General features: G+C 35.8%; 1 protein-coding gene and 1 long non-coding RNA gene across 2 annotated transcripts in view; one reads left to right on the top strand and one right to left on the bottom strand.

Annotated features, from left to right (window-relative positions):
- Nucleotides 1-16,800, bottom strand: part of LOC127865674 (uncharacterized) — a 323,557-nt gene that overhangs the window by 233,914 nt on the left and 72,843 nt on the right. The window lies entirely within an intron of this gene.
- Nucleotides 11,563-12,702, top strand: LOC127865723 (uncharacterized). Its single transcript, XR_008042747.1, has 2 exons — nt 11,563-12,173; nt 12,492-12,702. It is a non-coding gene; the product is annotated as an uncharacterized LOC127865723 (long non-coding RNA).

Below are 16,800 nucleotides of genomic sequence, written 5' to 3'. Positions count from 1 at the left end.
TATTATTGCGCATAAAATAGTACACTTACAGAATGACAGAAAGATCGATACGTAACTCCGTTCAATTCATCACGGTATACTATTCTATTGATAATATATAATAATACATTGCTTTAACAATCTAAAAGTAGAAATAATTCTTTTAAACGGAGTTTTTAATAACGAAAGTGAAAACAACGGAAGTTGGATGGATATTCTGTGAGATGCACTTCGGCTCTAGAAAAAACAATACATATAAACTAAAAAAGACGTGTGGGGGACAATTTTCAGCTGGAAAATATTTGAAATAGGGTAATTGATGATATCTCTACGTGGTCATTTCTGTTATTAAGTGCGATCTCTCGCTGATTAATGTTAATAGTTGTTTTACTAGTTGCCACCCAACTGTCAAAATACGTATGTGTTTTCTCAGGTATGTGTATACACATACCCGGTTTTCTCACCACTGCACGTCGTTTCGACCGATTTGTTTTGCACGTTTTTCTACGGAGCACAGCGATGGCCACGCTTTCAAAATGGGTAGAAGGAATCGAAATATAAAATCAATCTGTTTGCCGATTTCTTTATATTCCTTTACCATTTTATATATCGTCTGCAATCTATTTCAACTTGAGATGGTTTAAAATTTGCAATTTGGTTGAGAGGTAAATAACAAAATTGTTGAGCCTTTGAAATAGAATTGTGACTTATTATCCACCATACCTGGATTTTTAAACAGTAGTTACGTTTTAGTTATTTGTAGAACTTAGTTTAGGAAATTTATCCAAAAAGGCAGTTGAATAAAAACTCATTTGTTGTTTTATGACAATATTTTTTTTGTGAAATGTTGCTAACTTGACCTTGTATATGTATATAGCTTTGTATTTATTCAACTTAAGGTCGTGCATATCCTTCCTAACTTTAGATTGAGATTTTGTAAATTAGTGTAAAAATGTATTGGTTTTAAACCAAAATATGAATAAAGCACACAAATATTGAATGTCAAAAATGTGTTTATGTTATTCTATCCGTCTTAAGCTTTAAAATGATATATAGTTTGACCATATTCAGGGGGGCACGCGTATACGGGAGCTTACCGCGTTTAAGTGGGAACGTTGTTGCAAAACTTCGAAGATGGCATCGTTTGTTGGATTTTCTTAAAGGAAGGGAGGATATTTTCACCCGGTAAGCCCCTTTGTATTTAAAATTATTTTAAATGAATACGCCGTTTCGGCTCTCCGGTGTGTGTGCTTCCATCGGTTTTTTGTTTCAAGATCGTAGACGTCGGGATAAAAAAGTTATTGAAGGAAAACCGTCCACAAATCTGTTGTCTACTTACGGGACGTTCGAGATATTGGTTGTACACATATCATTTTCTCTTATAAGACACAGTATTGACACACGTAAACAGTAAAATATAAATAAAATCATGACTATTTCATTTTACCGACGCCGTTTTATCACTGATAATTAATTTATTGGCAAACATTATTGGTTTAACCCCCTTATTTGGAACTGACTTCCTTTTTAGCACATTTTGAGACCTGACTTCCAAATGACAAACAGCTCTTTCATATGTAAAAGAGCTTGACATGATATACCTACCCATCTTTAATAAAGTTTATATGTGTACTTCAATATTATAGTTTTATAGCATGTTACGTGGTGCAATATAAGTGTTTTCTTAATCACGTTACTTACTGTAGAATAATAATAATGCTGTTCGAAAAACCTGCCGCCAACTGAATCAATTCACCTATTTTCAAGAAGATGGGTTGTGTGGTGGCTGTTGTACGAGATAATATAACGTTTATCTTTCAGTAATATTGTTATTAATTTCATGTATTTTATGACGTGTCGACCTTATTCTGCTATGGACTTTTTTTAACCATTCTGTTACTGTCTTTTCAGATGATGCAGGTTAAAGGGCGAAAATAAGTGCATCTTTCGTTGCAGTATATGTAATCAGGAATTTTACATCAGGGGAGGATTGAGATATCATGCCCCATTCATGAACCACATGACTTTAAATGTAGAATATGCAAGAAAGAATCCTTCAGCAGAGCCGGACTAACACAGTAAATAAAAAACACGAACATAACAAAACATGTATAGCTGATGTTTGTAGTGTTTTTGTGTTATTTATAAAGTCTACATAGACACGTCTGACATATAATTGCTATGAGTGCTACTTACTTACACGTTTTATTCCGTATATGTCATGATGCTAGTTTCTCACTTTGTTATGAAAATAAACCATTATCTGTGTTACGTCATTTCTTCCCACGATGTCTCTGCATAAATTTTCAATTGTATTCAGCACTTACATACATGATAAAAAAAAGATTTGGGTCGGATTTAATTCGTTATGCATTTTTGACATATTAACATTACTAACGATTAGAAGGCAATGTTAGGAAAAAACGAAATAATCTTTCTAAGTGAACCAATACTTTATTCCCTCAATACAACAGTCATAAATAATATGTATTCACATAGGTATAAAAGAGAAAAAACGTACATGTATAAAAATTATATTGATCACTTCTACTGAAATCATATCGTGTATTGCATTTGCACAAATCTTTCTATCCACTACAAATTCACGATTTGCGATTATAATATAGTGACCAACTCAGAACTGGTTTAAAAGAAGGTCGTCCAAAATTTGTCACATCAAAGTCACATACATGTATCAGTATCGTTATGGTAAAACGCGTCAAATGTCATTGTATTAAATAAACAATTCATATTTAAGTATCATAAAAAAACATCCACCGATATGCATCTTCTAAGCAGATGTCAGGTATTCCAAATTGCTTCATGTATTCCGAATAGCAACAATGGCAGTATTTGGTTACATCAACCTTATACTAGTATCAAACCGGCTTTACCCTCTTCTGTTTTTCATTACACTTTTATTGCACGTATATGTGATTGTTTGGCAAGGTACTTCGACGTAATATTTTTTGTTTGATTGGTGGGTTTTCATGTACCTATCGCATTCTAGAGCGGTACACACTTCGTTACGCCGTCTTTTTTAATCTTGGCATCCTCAACATATATACCTGGCGTCTAGATATCTGGAAATAGTAAGAATAGTATTCCGTTGGATGCATATTCAAACATAAGTATGTCCATATGTGTTAAAATAAACAGGTAAGAATAACACTGTGTTTACAATACCGTCGAATGTCTTATATTACACACACTAAATGTTAGCGTTAAGTACGCGATAAAACATACAATAATACAAATTAAAAATAAAACAATTAATCGAAAAAATAAAACTCTTGATTTCTTCAAGTGAAAATGTGTTCCAAGACATTCGCACCAATGCGGAATTCATTCACGAAAGTTATTTCGCATAAAACCTTGTAACATAGGAAAGAGCTGTTAATCAATTGGAAGTCAGGTCCCAAAATGTGCTTAAAAGGAAGTTTAGTTCCAAAAATGGGGGTTAACCCGTTATAATTCGGCATTAAATGGATTTATAGACATAACAACGCGTCGAGATAATAAAATATTCGTGATTTATGTTATAATTTACTGTACACATGCACAAATACTGTTTATTATGAGAGAAAATGATATTCGAACATCCAACATCTCGAAGGTCAAGAAATTAAACAACAAATTTGTCGACGGTTTTGCTTCAATAACTTTTTTATTCCGACGTCTACGGTTTTGAAACAAAAAACCGAGGGGAGCACAAACACCGTAGAGCCGAAAGGGCTTATTCATTTAAAAGAAATATAAATATAAACTGGCTTACCGGGTGAAAATATCCGCTACTCCTTTACGAAAAACACTTAAACGACGCCATCTTTGAAGTTTTGCAACAACTTTCTCACTTAAACGCGGTAAGCTCCCGTATACGCGTGCCCCCCTGATATTGTACCACATTGAATGAAGAAAAACCAAAGCGAAGTTTAAATGAATTTTATCCCCCCCATGAACCTTAATTTGGTAATGTGGGTATTTTAATAAACAATTTCATGTGTTATAAATATTGTCATACTTCAAGGCTCTATATAGTTTGACAACGATAGCAGTTTTCTATGAAATGTTATCTTAACTTATTATTAAGACCTTAACAGAGGTTAACATATTTCAGTCAAACTTATATGCTGACAAGTATCAACTGTGCATTGCCTGGAATATGTGTCTCAACAGTCACGGTTTTTGTCCCAACTATCACAGCTGTTAAAAGAGCCTCTATTTCTGCTTTAACATCACCCTACATATAAGCATGCATGTCATTGTCTTCATTGAACAGCCATTGAGAGAATAAGACTGGTCTTTGACCTTTCACGCTTATATATTCATAATACTTACTATAGAAACTTTTTTTTCCAACAGTCACGGCTGATTTACTATACACAGATCACAAAATTTGAATGGACCCCAAATGTAATACTCTGTGGTCCACATGATTACCAAACCTCTGTTATTATAATTGTGTTACATTGAAGTGTAAAATATGCATAAATACACACACAATAATGGTCTTAATGCAATGGAACATATCCCAACATTCACATTTATATATTTAATTAATTCATAAAAATATTTACACTAAACCATTAAATATTTCAACAGAAATTATTTTTCTTACTGCTTTGGTTTTCATCTTTCATAAAATAATTAAAAATATACATCTACTAGGTACATTTGATTAAATACTGAATTATAAAATGGCAATAAATGAAGTAGGAAGTGCAACATAATATTGCGTTTTTAAACTTATTTTTCAAAAACTACAATACATGATTACTGTCCTTTCCTGCCAAATAGAACAGTATATAGTGTAAATGTATAAAAAAGCAAGAATTCTCCACTATTACACTAATAACTGATACTTCATATGTAACTTCTCATTTTTGTCCCAACAGTCACGGTTTTAGTGATTTAATTCGTGACAAAATATTTAAAAAACTACTTAAGATAAGTTGGTCACATTTTGAACATTGATTTTAATGCAATGGTATTAAATGACAAACATGTTTGTGTACAGAATAGTCATTGATTCTTTTTTAGCTCATCTATTTTTTGAAAAAAATTTATGAGCTATTGTCATCACCCTGGCGTCGGCGTTGGCGTCCGGTTAAGTTTTGCGTTTAGGTCCACTTTTCTCAGAAAGTATCAATGCTATTGCATTCATACTTGGTACACTTACTTACTATCATGAGGGGACTGGGCAGGCAAAGTTAGATAACTCTGGCGTGCATTTTGACAGAATTATGGGCCCTTTTTATACTTAGAACATTGAAAATTTTGGTTAAGTTTTGGGTTTAGGTCCATTTTATTCCTTAAGTATCAAAGCTATTGCTTTCATACTTGCAACACTTACTAACTATCGTAAGGGGACTGTGCAGGCAAAGTAATGTAACTCTGACTGGCATTTTAACAGAACTATGTGCCCTTTTTATACTTAGAAAATTGAAAATTTGGTTAAGTTTCGTGTTTAGGTCCACTTTATTCCTACAATATCAAAGCTATTGCTTTCATACTTGCAACACTTATTAACTATCATAAGGGGACTGTGCAGGCAAAGTTATGTAACTCTGACTGGCATTTGGACGGAATTATGGGCCCTTTATACTTAGAAAATTGAACAAGTTTTGTGTTTTGGTCCACTTTACCCCTAAAGTATCATAGATATTGCTTTCATACTTGGAACACTCGCAAACTATCATAAGGGTACAGTAAAAGGACAAGTTGCATAACTCTGGTTGTCATTTTTACGGAATTATGGCCCTTTTTTGACTTAGTAACTTTGAATATATGGTTAAATTTTGTGTTTCGATCCACTTTACTTCTAAAGTATCAAGGCTATTGCTTTCAAACTTCAAATACTTTCATGCTATCATGAGGTTACTGTACCTGGCAAGTTGAATTTTACATTGACCTTTGAATGACCTTGACTCTTAAGGTCAAATTATTAAATTTTGCTAAAATTGCCATAACTTCTTTATTTATGATTAGATTTGATTGATACTTTGACAAAACTACTCTTACCTGACATACCACAATAGACTCAACCCAAACCATCCCCCGTGCCCTCCCCCTCTCCCCCCTCCGAATCCCCCCGCTAATTTTCTTTTAAGATCATCTCACAAATGACCACCACACCCTCACACTATACCCCCCCACCCCGACCCCACCCCCCCCCCCAATTTTTTTTTAAATTGTTAAAAAACACAAATATTTATTTTTATTATTTTATGTTGAAAAACCGTCCAACCATCGCTCCCAAGAATCCCCCCCACCGCACCCCCCTCCCCCCCAATCCCCCCCTATTTTTTTTTTAAGATCATCTCACAAATGACCACCACACCCTCACACTATACCCCCCACCCCACCCCCCTCCCCAATTTTTTTTTTTTGAAACGGTTAAAAAACACAAATATTTATTTTTATTATTTTATGTTTGAAATACCGTCCAACCATCGCACCCAAGAATCCCCCCCCAAAGATAATGTAATAAATGTCCACACCCCACACAATACACCCCTCTTCACTCCACCCCTTCCTCCTTTGTGATTGAAAATGAAAGTCCCTTCACCTTTAAAAAAAAATAGATGAGCGGTCTGCACTTGCAGGGCGATGCTCTTGTTGAATATTTAAGATGACCTTTTGAGACATGTAATCCTTATGATCATAAAATGTAATATACCCAAACATCAACAGTTATGCGTATTGGTTCACTAAAACATTCACTAATTAAATTTAAGGAATACAAAATCTTTATCTGGACCTCTGATGGAGCTTTAACACTTGGTTTCTATTTCACAAATGATAAAAATCTTTAGTACATGGCAAGAAGCATTCAATAAGATATAGACACCTTTGACTGCATTATGTCTTTTATATAATGTTAAATTACTGCAAAGATTATAAACTGGCTTGAGTATTAATTTATTTTAAATGTTATAGATAAACCACCTGCCAAAACAGATATTCCCGTAAAATAATATAAGTATAATAAACACAGCATAATATAAGAAAACAATACAAAGTAAATATTCTAAGAAATAAACCTGTTTAGTAGTTCGGAGCATTTAAAAAAAGTTCCATCATAACTCACTGAATCGCCCTTTTCAGCCTTTTTCACACACTGAATGTTGACTTCCACATTTTACTTACAGAATGTTCATCAAAGTTAGATTAATTCATCATATTAAAACTTCACATAAAAAAAGTCCAATCATTGCTTTGAAACTGCGTTTCAAATTTTCAAGCCAGTAACATGTCTTGCAAACACCGCGCTGTTATTTTCAAATTTCTGACTCACAATGAACAAGAGTTTGTCCTATCAGGCTGGAGCTTCATATTACCCCATATTACCCATGCGTTCTTTGTTTACAATTAACTGGGGGAATGCAAAGATACAGCACCAAATTGACATCTTAAAACAAAACACTACTGATAAACAGGGATACATGTATGGCATTTCATAACAATTTTCAACTTGCATACAGCCCTTAATCAAATTTGCTCTATGATCCTTAATTGAAAGATATTTTAAATAGATTGTAGATTTACATGTACTTTAAATGTTGTAAGGTAAATTATCATATCAAAGTGATTTAATTATAATGTCTTATAAAAAATAAGCCTGAGCCAAAATATATATATAAATTTCATCCAGAACAGTATTAATCTTAGTTCATTATTTTCCTCCAAATTTTAAAGGGGCTTTTCACGGTTTGGTAAATTGACAAAATTGAAAAAAGTTGTTTCAGATTCGCAAATTTTCGATTTAGTTATGATATTTGTGAGAAAACAGTATTACTGAACATTTACCATAGTCCAATATAGCCATTATATGTATCTTTTGACGATTTGAAAACCTAAAAATTATAAATCGTTGCAACGCAAAACGATTGAATAATTTGGAGAGTTCTGTTGTTGTCGTTTAAATTTACGAAACTACGAAGATTGCTTAAATAAGGTATAAAATACTTATTCTGTGTATACTCGGCGGAATAGCCGAAAGGGCTAATGCGATTTTACTTCAGACTAACTCCAGGAATGCGGGGGTCACTGGTTCGAGCCGTGGTACCGGCTGCTTGTTTTCCTTGTTTTAATTTTATTCTTGATTTTTTACTGGAGCTTTTAAGATCCAATGTTAACATTTATCAATATAAAGCATTTAATGACAAACTTCAAAATATGCCAAAATCTGTGAATAGGCCCCTCTAAGGAGTGAAAACTTGCAGCTGAATTTGTAGATTAGTACTATTTTTTCAGTCATTCCAGCCTTAAATGTGTGTCATTTTAAGCTCATTTCAGCCTTTTTTGCATGGGTTAACTATTTTATGAATTGAATATTAATGTTGTTTTCCTTGTGGCAAATGTTTCCTACAATAACCATTAAGACACTGAAATCAGAACTCTGTTTATTGATAAAGAATTTCAAAATGGGATTCAAAATGGGACTTAAAGATTATTAACAGTTTTGTAAGTCCAACATTCTGCCCCAGAGAAATGTATACGTATGAAATTCTGCCCGAGTTAATTTCCTAAGTCAGAAATCCGCCCCAGAGAAATGTATAAGTATGAACTTCCACCCGAGTTTTATTTCCGCCCGGAATTTCTCATGAATTCCGATTGGAAAAAAAGATCAAGAGACATGGTCTTTTTGGGGCGGAAATCTATTTCCGCCTCTATTCCGCCCGGAAACAATAGTTTCCGTCCCAATTCCGTCTCATTTCGGTCCCATTTCCGCCCCAAAATTTCGTACGGGAATAACTGTGCAATTATGAAGTAATGAGTTATGGTTCTTGTGAACTGCACTTCTTTTTTTAGAGAATTGTATACAAATGACATTTGAGGTTTACATCTATCATAGTTTAAAAAAATATTGCCCTGAAAAAAACCTACGCATACGATATACCGAAGGACAACAATTATAATAGTGAAGAAACTTCAGGACTTTAACATCTTTAAGTTTCCGTTTTATGTACCTGAATGAAATATAAAGGAAAGTTATAACACAGAACACATACACATAATATGGAAGCAATTTAAACCACGCTTGTACACGGCCTTTCATCAATTATATATATCTACCTTTGGAGTTTAATGTTGATTACTTTTATAGAGCTTAAACTTTATATACAGCAATCAATGAGGGCAATAATTCTGAGGACGCAACGGACGGGCACGGGCTGACAGGCTGCACAATATAACCCAGTATAACAACAAAAACACTCTCTTAATACAACGACGGAAGGGATTTCGTTACCAAATATAACTGACACCCAACCCATGAAATGTATCGGCCACCTGCCTCGTTAACAACCGCGACTTAACAACATAGACGCAATTTACCCCCCCCCCCCCGTGAAAAACAGTTACCAATTGAGATAACAGTATCCGGGTTCCGCGAGACCCCTCCCGGTGCTGGCTTTAAAAAAAAATCCCGCTGCATACAGCACGCAGCATCCGACGACAACGTAACAGGGGAATGCACACAGGCAACTCACTTCCACAAATTAGTGGAAGCCGCACTAAGTGCGCCCGTAAGTAACTCATTACTTGAGATATCTACAGTGCAACCCATACAGGTGTATATAGCGTAACAGTATCATACTACCATGTTTTTGTCATTGTTTATATATGTATATTATAAAAATATGTTGGTTGGAGCGTGCCGAACGGGATAGATTATCTATGACTCTGCCGACACGACCCATCCAAGATGACCAAAAAAAAAAAAGAAAGGTAAAGGTATTTATTCCTATCTGCTCACCATTCTATATCCCATTAGTACATTAACCGTTGTATTTGAATACTCTAATGTACCTATGTAGCCGGCGTCGCCCACAGAACGTCAATAACGACGCATGAGTAGCTGCGCTACGGCCAAACACAATAGTACATAGGTTTGCTGCCGGTGTCACCATAGATAATATAACTATAACGTGCGTGCTCTCCTAGTTCCAAACTACTATAACACAGCCCCTCTCTTCTATCATCGAGTAAATGACCTTTCAAAACTAGTCTGGCCCCCACAACACCACAGAGCTGCAGACCACCACCTCAGCAAGAAGAAAGAAAATCTTTATATTGTCTATGCCCACAATTTAACTAGTCATCTCGGTTGAATAACACATAGTCAGGCCCCCTCTTCTATCATCAAATACATGATCTTTCAAAAAAACTGGTCTGACCCTGACAACACCATACAACCAACTCTCATTAAAGTAACAGTGAGAGCCCACGTCACCATAAAATATGACACAAGGCAGCATAGCGATATTTGAACCATAACTAACACCATGTACTAACATGTCCTCCGCGAGGGACGTTAAAAGGGGGTGCAGTGTATCGGTGCTATACACCGGGCACTTAAAAGAACCAGGGACGCCTCTGGAATCGGGGCGTTGCCTGTATCCCGCTCGAACCCCCACTAACACCTCTCTTGGGGCGGAGAGCACAACAACCTTACACAGTCATAAAAAACGGGTTTACTACAACATAATAATAACGGCAAGCAACAGCTTAAAATACTCCTTATAACATACTACATCACTTCACATCTAATTATAAAAACAAACACTACTTAAAAGAAAATATAATTCAGCCAAATCTGATGCATGGTCTGGATGTTTGGCAGGCGGGCGAAAAAGGACGATGGTGGCTCCGAGTGGATGAGTGCTGCTCCTTGGTCGGCCTCTATGACTGATCCACACACAACCGTGTATACATAATCACCATAAGGCCTAGCACACAACCACATAACACTCACTTACACATCACCCCCAAACAAACCAGTACACCGAACACACCTATATAACACCCACATACACACACCACTAACCTACACAACACCCTAAACAAACCAATACACCGAACACACCTATATAACACACAAATACACATTACTCATGCACACAGCATTACACCTAATCCTAAAATCATCATCAGCAATACAGTACAGGGCACATTAAGGTCTCATTGACCAGCGTGCACTGAACTCTCCTAATAAAAGTAAAAATCATTGGCAAAACACCCGGACACCCGGGGTAAATCTGACCTACTCTGACTTAAAATAACTTTTATCTCCTGAAAGGTCACATGGGCAGGTCGGACCTCAAAGACCTCGTTAAGAGGCCGGTAGGACCTGTAAATAAACTCTGATATACACGGCAATAATTCTATGCACATGGAACAAATAGTTATGGTTCTATCACTGCGCTTCACGTTATCGAGATGTATGCCCGAAATTTAAATATAGGAATCATTACTGGCATCAAGTCTTAAAATGTGGAAGCAAGAGTTATGGTTCTTTCAACGCACCCCTCCGCACCCCCTCCCTCCCCCTAAATGAGACCTAGCTTGCTGTAACTATGTACCTCCTACTGAACTTCAACACAACTCGTACACAAGGAACCAGACCACAATCTATGAGATGACGATTGTAACACGATTACATTCTATACATCGATGGTGACGTACACAATGACACGATTGAACATCGTGCTTTAACTACCGTTATGAACAGTGACCGTACTGACAGTGTTGAAAATCTTGCTTCAACAACAACAACAACTGCTTCATGTAAAAATGTTTATGGTGGACGAACCAGTTATCGAACACCTAAGAAATTAAGTTAAATTTGCAAACACTTAAAATAACAAAAACAATTTGTTTTAACAAATAACTAACAGTTCAATCATTAAATAACTTATCTGTAAAGTTTTCAAGCAAATATCCGTCAAGAATTCATAACAATGATTCCTTGTTTATTGTCACCTCTAGCAGACAAAACAAAATGGCGGCCGATGTAAACATGACCTATTACCGAACAGTTCATAAATACTACTCCAGTGAATATAAACAAACATGAAACTGAACAATTTTTTTTGAAACATGAAAATTAACAAAATTAGAAAAGCATGTAGCTTTGAACACAAAAAACAAGTCTATTCCTCTGCAATATTGTGGCAAGGACAATAGAACGGGTCATTTCTCCTGACAACATTTGTGGCTGTGCAAAACTGCAAGTGCACCCAGTGGCTACAGTTATCAAAGTCACACTTGGCCCACTTTACAAATATCAATGATACGCAGTTAGCAAGTTCTTTTGGCTGAAAGAGGCTGCATACACAACAAGTTTCATCATCATCTTCATCTTCAGAGGATTCAACATCAGTGTTCAGATGGGAGGGTCCAGGCTCTGGGTAAGTGTGTTGTTTTGTTGATTTTTTTTCTCAGTTGTTTGTTCCTTGCTTGTGAAACTGTTTCTTTTGTGGGCATAAGCTTCGAATGTTTGTTGGATTGTTCAGTTTGTTGCTTGTTTTTCTGTTCATTTGTTGTTTCAGCTCTTTCCCTTAGTTTCTGTTTAATTACCGGATCTGTTGTTTCTTTGCCAGATGTAAATTCAAGAATGTTATTCTTTTTCTTTCCATTGTTGAATTCTTTCTTTTTGTTAATGACAACTTCTGCTTCATAGAAGAAAACATCAGGATTTCTTTCATGCATGTTTTTGTTGATTTCAGGAACAGATGGTTCAGCAACATATGGTAGCGAAGTGGTAAAATGCTCCTTGCTAACAGCTGACTCGTCAACAGGAAAAACACCTGATTTCTTGAAGGCAGATCGAAGATTTTCCACAGACAATGCTGCTACGTATGCAGCAGATCCAAGAGGAGCAACATTGTACCTTGTTATTTTTGTAGAGGGATTTTCTCTGATAAATCTGTGACACATGGAGTTGTAGATTTTTTGAAGGGGTCCAAAACAACCCACATCAAGGGGTTGAAGGACATGGCTTGTGTGGGCCGGTAAGATGAATAGAATAATGTTATTCTTCTTTGCCCAATCCAGCACTGGAACATTTATGTGGCTTTTATGGCCATCAAGCAGAACAAGAATAGGCTGTGACTTGTCCACTCTTTGCACATATCTGAGAAAATGGGTGTCCATGTAGTGTAAAAACACAGCTGAATTTGACCAGCCACTGTCAGACATACACCCTTGTGTAGACCCTTGTAACAGATCTGCATTCAGGCGTTTCCCTTTGAAAACAAAGAATGGTGGAAGCTGTGTGCCTAATGCGTTGCCACATCCAATTATTGTTGTAACGCAGGACCTTGACGAAGTAACTGCTGGTGCCTTCAATGTGCCACTTATTATGAATGGTGGGGTATGCTCTGTTTGGATACCTTTTTCGTCAATGTTATAGACACACTCAGGTTTGTTGTGGAGGTCATGTTTTTCAACAACGCTCATCAAATTGTTGAAATATTCATGAACATTGGCCTCTGATGTGGCTTCAGCTCTGTAGTTGGACAGTGCCCTCGGACGAACAACTCGCAACTCAGGCCATCGCTGCTGGAAACCCTTAAACCATTTCACAGACAAAGGTTTATCATTTGGCCTTTTACCAAGGAACACTGCATAGTTTGTAGCACTTGCTACAACTTCACTGATGGTATAACCATACCCAAGGGCAGCCATTGTCTTGACATGGTTAACTAGTTTGACCTCTTCTTCCTGAGAGAAGAGTGGAGCTGGTCCGGGTTTGAGGCATTCAGGGTCAATAACCCCTTTCACACGGTCCCATAGTGTAGTATGAGGAACACCATACTGTTTTGCAACAGTTCTTACTGGCAAGCCACTGTCTTTTACTTTAAGGTATGCATTGTGAAGAGCTGTTGGTGAGTAAAGACCTCTGTGTTTAATTATCTTCTTAGGTTTAGACTGAAAAAAGAAGAAAAACAAACTTAACTTTATGATGATCAATTGTCAAGAAAGAAAAGCTGGAATATTTTTTCGGAACTGTGCTGTAGCTCTAAGAGCAACAAAGTCACATGACTATCACATGACTGTCACGTGACTCGGACTCGGCGAAAAAATCTACGTCTGCTGCAACCAAAATTGCAAATGGAAATACGCTTTTTGGTGTGTAAATGCACGTTTTGATAAATGCATTCAAAAAGTAATAGCAAAAAACACATAAAACCGTGTAAAAAACAATAAATGCATTTCTTTTACCTGTTTTCGGCGCATTTGTTGCAAGCTTAGTGGACAAGTAGGTCACGGACTTCATAAATGACCATTTGTTTATGGATGTGACGTCATGCGCACTTTTGCGCATGCGCATATAGAACCAAAACAAACCGTCCGATATCAGGTTCTGTTCGATAATAGGTACTTACACGATACAAACTAAAACAGGTCTGCATGATCTAAATTAACCAAAAATGCAAGATGTAGTTGAATGAACCTATTATGAACCTTTATATGATGTCAGTTTGACATTTTGCAATCAGTTGCAACCTAGAACAGGCAGATATGAATTACAGTTTTAATCAGCATAAGAGAGCCTTCAAGGGTTACGTTATACTAATTTCATAATAAATTCTTAACACATAACTTATACATGTTATACATGTAGACTTATTGAAAAAGTAAAATTCATGTAGTATCTCAATACTTCATTGATATGACCTTTAATAGTAAATTGCATGAACACATTAAATATTGATTTCATTGTTCATACTACCAACCTTGTGTCTTCTACTTTTCTAGAGACTTTCAATAGCTCTTACAGCTAGTTGATCCCTTTAAACTTCTTCAGTTTTAATATCTCCACTCCGTTCTAAATTTTGTTTGTTTTAAATGTCACAAGTTATTTAAATTTGCTTTAATTAATACACTTCTGATATGTCAAAACGCTTATCCAACCATAATTTGTCTAGTTGAGTCTTGAAAGAATTTACAGTATCACATGTCACAATGTCTTGTGGTAAGTTGTTCCAAACTGAGATTGTGCGATGTCCAAAAGAATGAAGGCAAACTGACTTATAAGCTTTCGGTTTTGCAAGTTTTAAACAATGGCCTCTTGTCCCACAATTTTCAGCATAATCGAAAAAATTTCCAGCATCAATTTCATCAATTTTATGGATTATCTTAAATACTTGTACCATATCAAAACTGTTACGTTGATGGTCCATTGAAGGAAGATTTAATTCCGCCAAACGATCTTGTTATGATAGTTCACGGATTTCAGGTACTAATCTGTTGGCCCTACGCTGTGCATTTTCAATTATTTGTTAACATTTCTTAGTGTGAGGATAGTAAAGCTCGATTGGTCATTGTTGGCTCCGTGGCTCCGGAACAACTTACATGTACCCCGGGTACTCTTAAGTATACTTACTTGTACCCTGGGTACGGTAAATATATTTAAATGAACCCAGGAAATTTAACGCTCAATATGTTGTTGTTGGCTATTTTTAAAAATTAATTATATTCACATTTATGTCAATTTTCTGTAAAATGGCCTCAATACTATCGAAACTAATACTCAAAAAGCATGTTAATGTAGTTCTTTTAAAGAGAAGTTTGTATAAGATAATCAGTAGCGCGTTTTACAACATCGGATTTTGGGCGGGAATACAACTCGGGAACAATCTAATATAGACCGGGTACAATTAAGTATATTTACCGTACCCGGGGTACATGTTAGTATACTTAAGAGTACCCAGGGTACATGTACGTAGTACCCGAGCTGACAATAACCAATCGAGCGATAGTAAACCAAGTCCCCATAAGCCATATGAGATCTAATGAGCGATTTGTATATTGTCAACAACAAGGATTTGTCCATGTGGGTAAATTTTCTCCTGATTAGTCCAATTTATCTGTTGACTTTATTAACTGTGCTACTTATGTGACTCAAAATTCAAATTGTTATTGAAGAGTATACCAAGGTCCTTCTGGGAATCATCTCTGGTTGGATTTTGAGCATTTTCATCACCATCCAATATGTTATAGTTGAAATGAAAATTCTCATTTCTGTATGACACCATTTTACATTTGCTAATGTTGAAATTTAACAACCTGTCCTTACTCTATTCGCAAAGTTGATCAATATCTGACTGCAGTTGTTGTTCATTAATCGATTCAATACCCTGATAAATTTTACAATCATCTGCAAACATCTTACACAAACAGCCAACCACATCCGGCAAATCATAATGATAAATGACTCATTTATAAAAATAACGAAAAGTACTGGCCCAAGAATAGAACCCTGAGGAATCCCAGACAAAAAAACTCTGCCATTTGGTTTTCTGTCTTTGCTTCCGGTTATATAAAAAATTATGAAAGCCTTTTTTAAAATTTAGTCTGAAATGCCATATCCTTTACATCAGTTTGTAAGCGAAAACAAATGGGATTTACGAGAAAATATTAAAAATATTAAAACAATTTAAGTAACGGATACTTGTTAGCGAGTATTTGTCGGACAGCAGTATTTATCGGATGTTCTATTTATTTCATGTATTGTAACCCTTGGTCACATACTTACAGAAACTTGTTTTCTTGAAGCTGACAGCAGCAATTCCTAAAAAGGAAAGTATTATAGTTTTCAGGGCCGGATCCAGAGAGGACCCAGTTGGGGGAGGGGCACAAGAGTTGTTGCGCATGTCTAGGTGGTTCGGGGGCATGCCCGCCCCCTGAAAATTTTTGGTTCCTAGATCGTCTGTGGTGCGTTTTTGGGCTATTTCCTGAGCAAAATGAAGACTATTTTTATACTTTATAATGGTGCTTTCAACATAAAGAAGTAAAAGAAAATGCTGTGTATAAATAATGTTATTTTTTTTATTTCCAATTGTGATTGGCATTTTATTGTTCAACAAGTAACAAATACAAACAAACAAATAAATCACAATTTTCAAACTGTTATCAGGAAAATGTACAAGCTATCATTCTCTTTAACTTAACACAAGTCATTGTCTTCATTGCTTAAATCAGACTCCAAAATACAAGGCAGTTTCATTTTTCTTGGATTTTGTCATGCAA

The sequence above is a fragment of the Dreissena polymorpha genome, chromosome 2, assembly GCF_020536995.1.
Source record: "Dreissena polymorpha isolate Duluth1 chromosome 2, UMN_Dpol_1.0, whole genome shotgun sequence".
In the NCBI taxonomy this organism is placed as follows: Eukaryota; Metazoa; Mollusca; class Bivalvia; order Myida; family Dreissenidae; genus Dreissena; species Dreissena polymorpha.
Note: the sequence above shows the minus strand (reverse complement) of the source record. Positions and strands in the feature narration are given on the sequence as shown.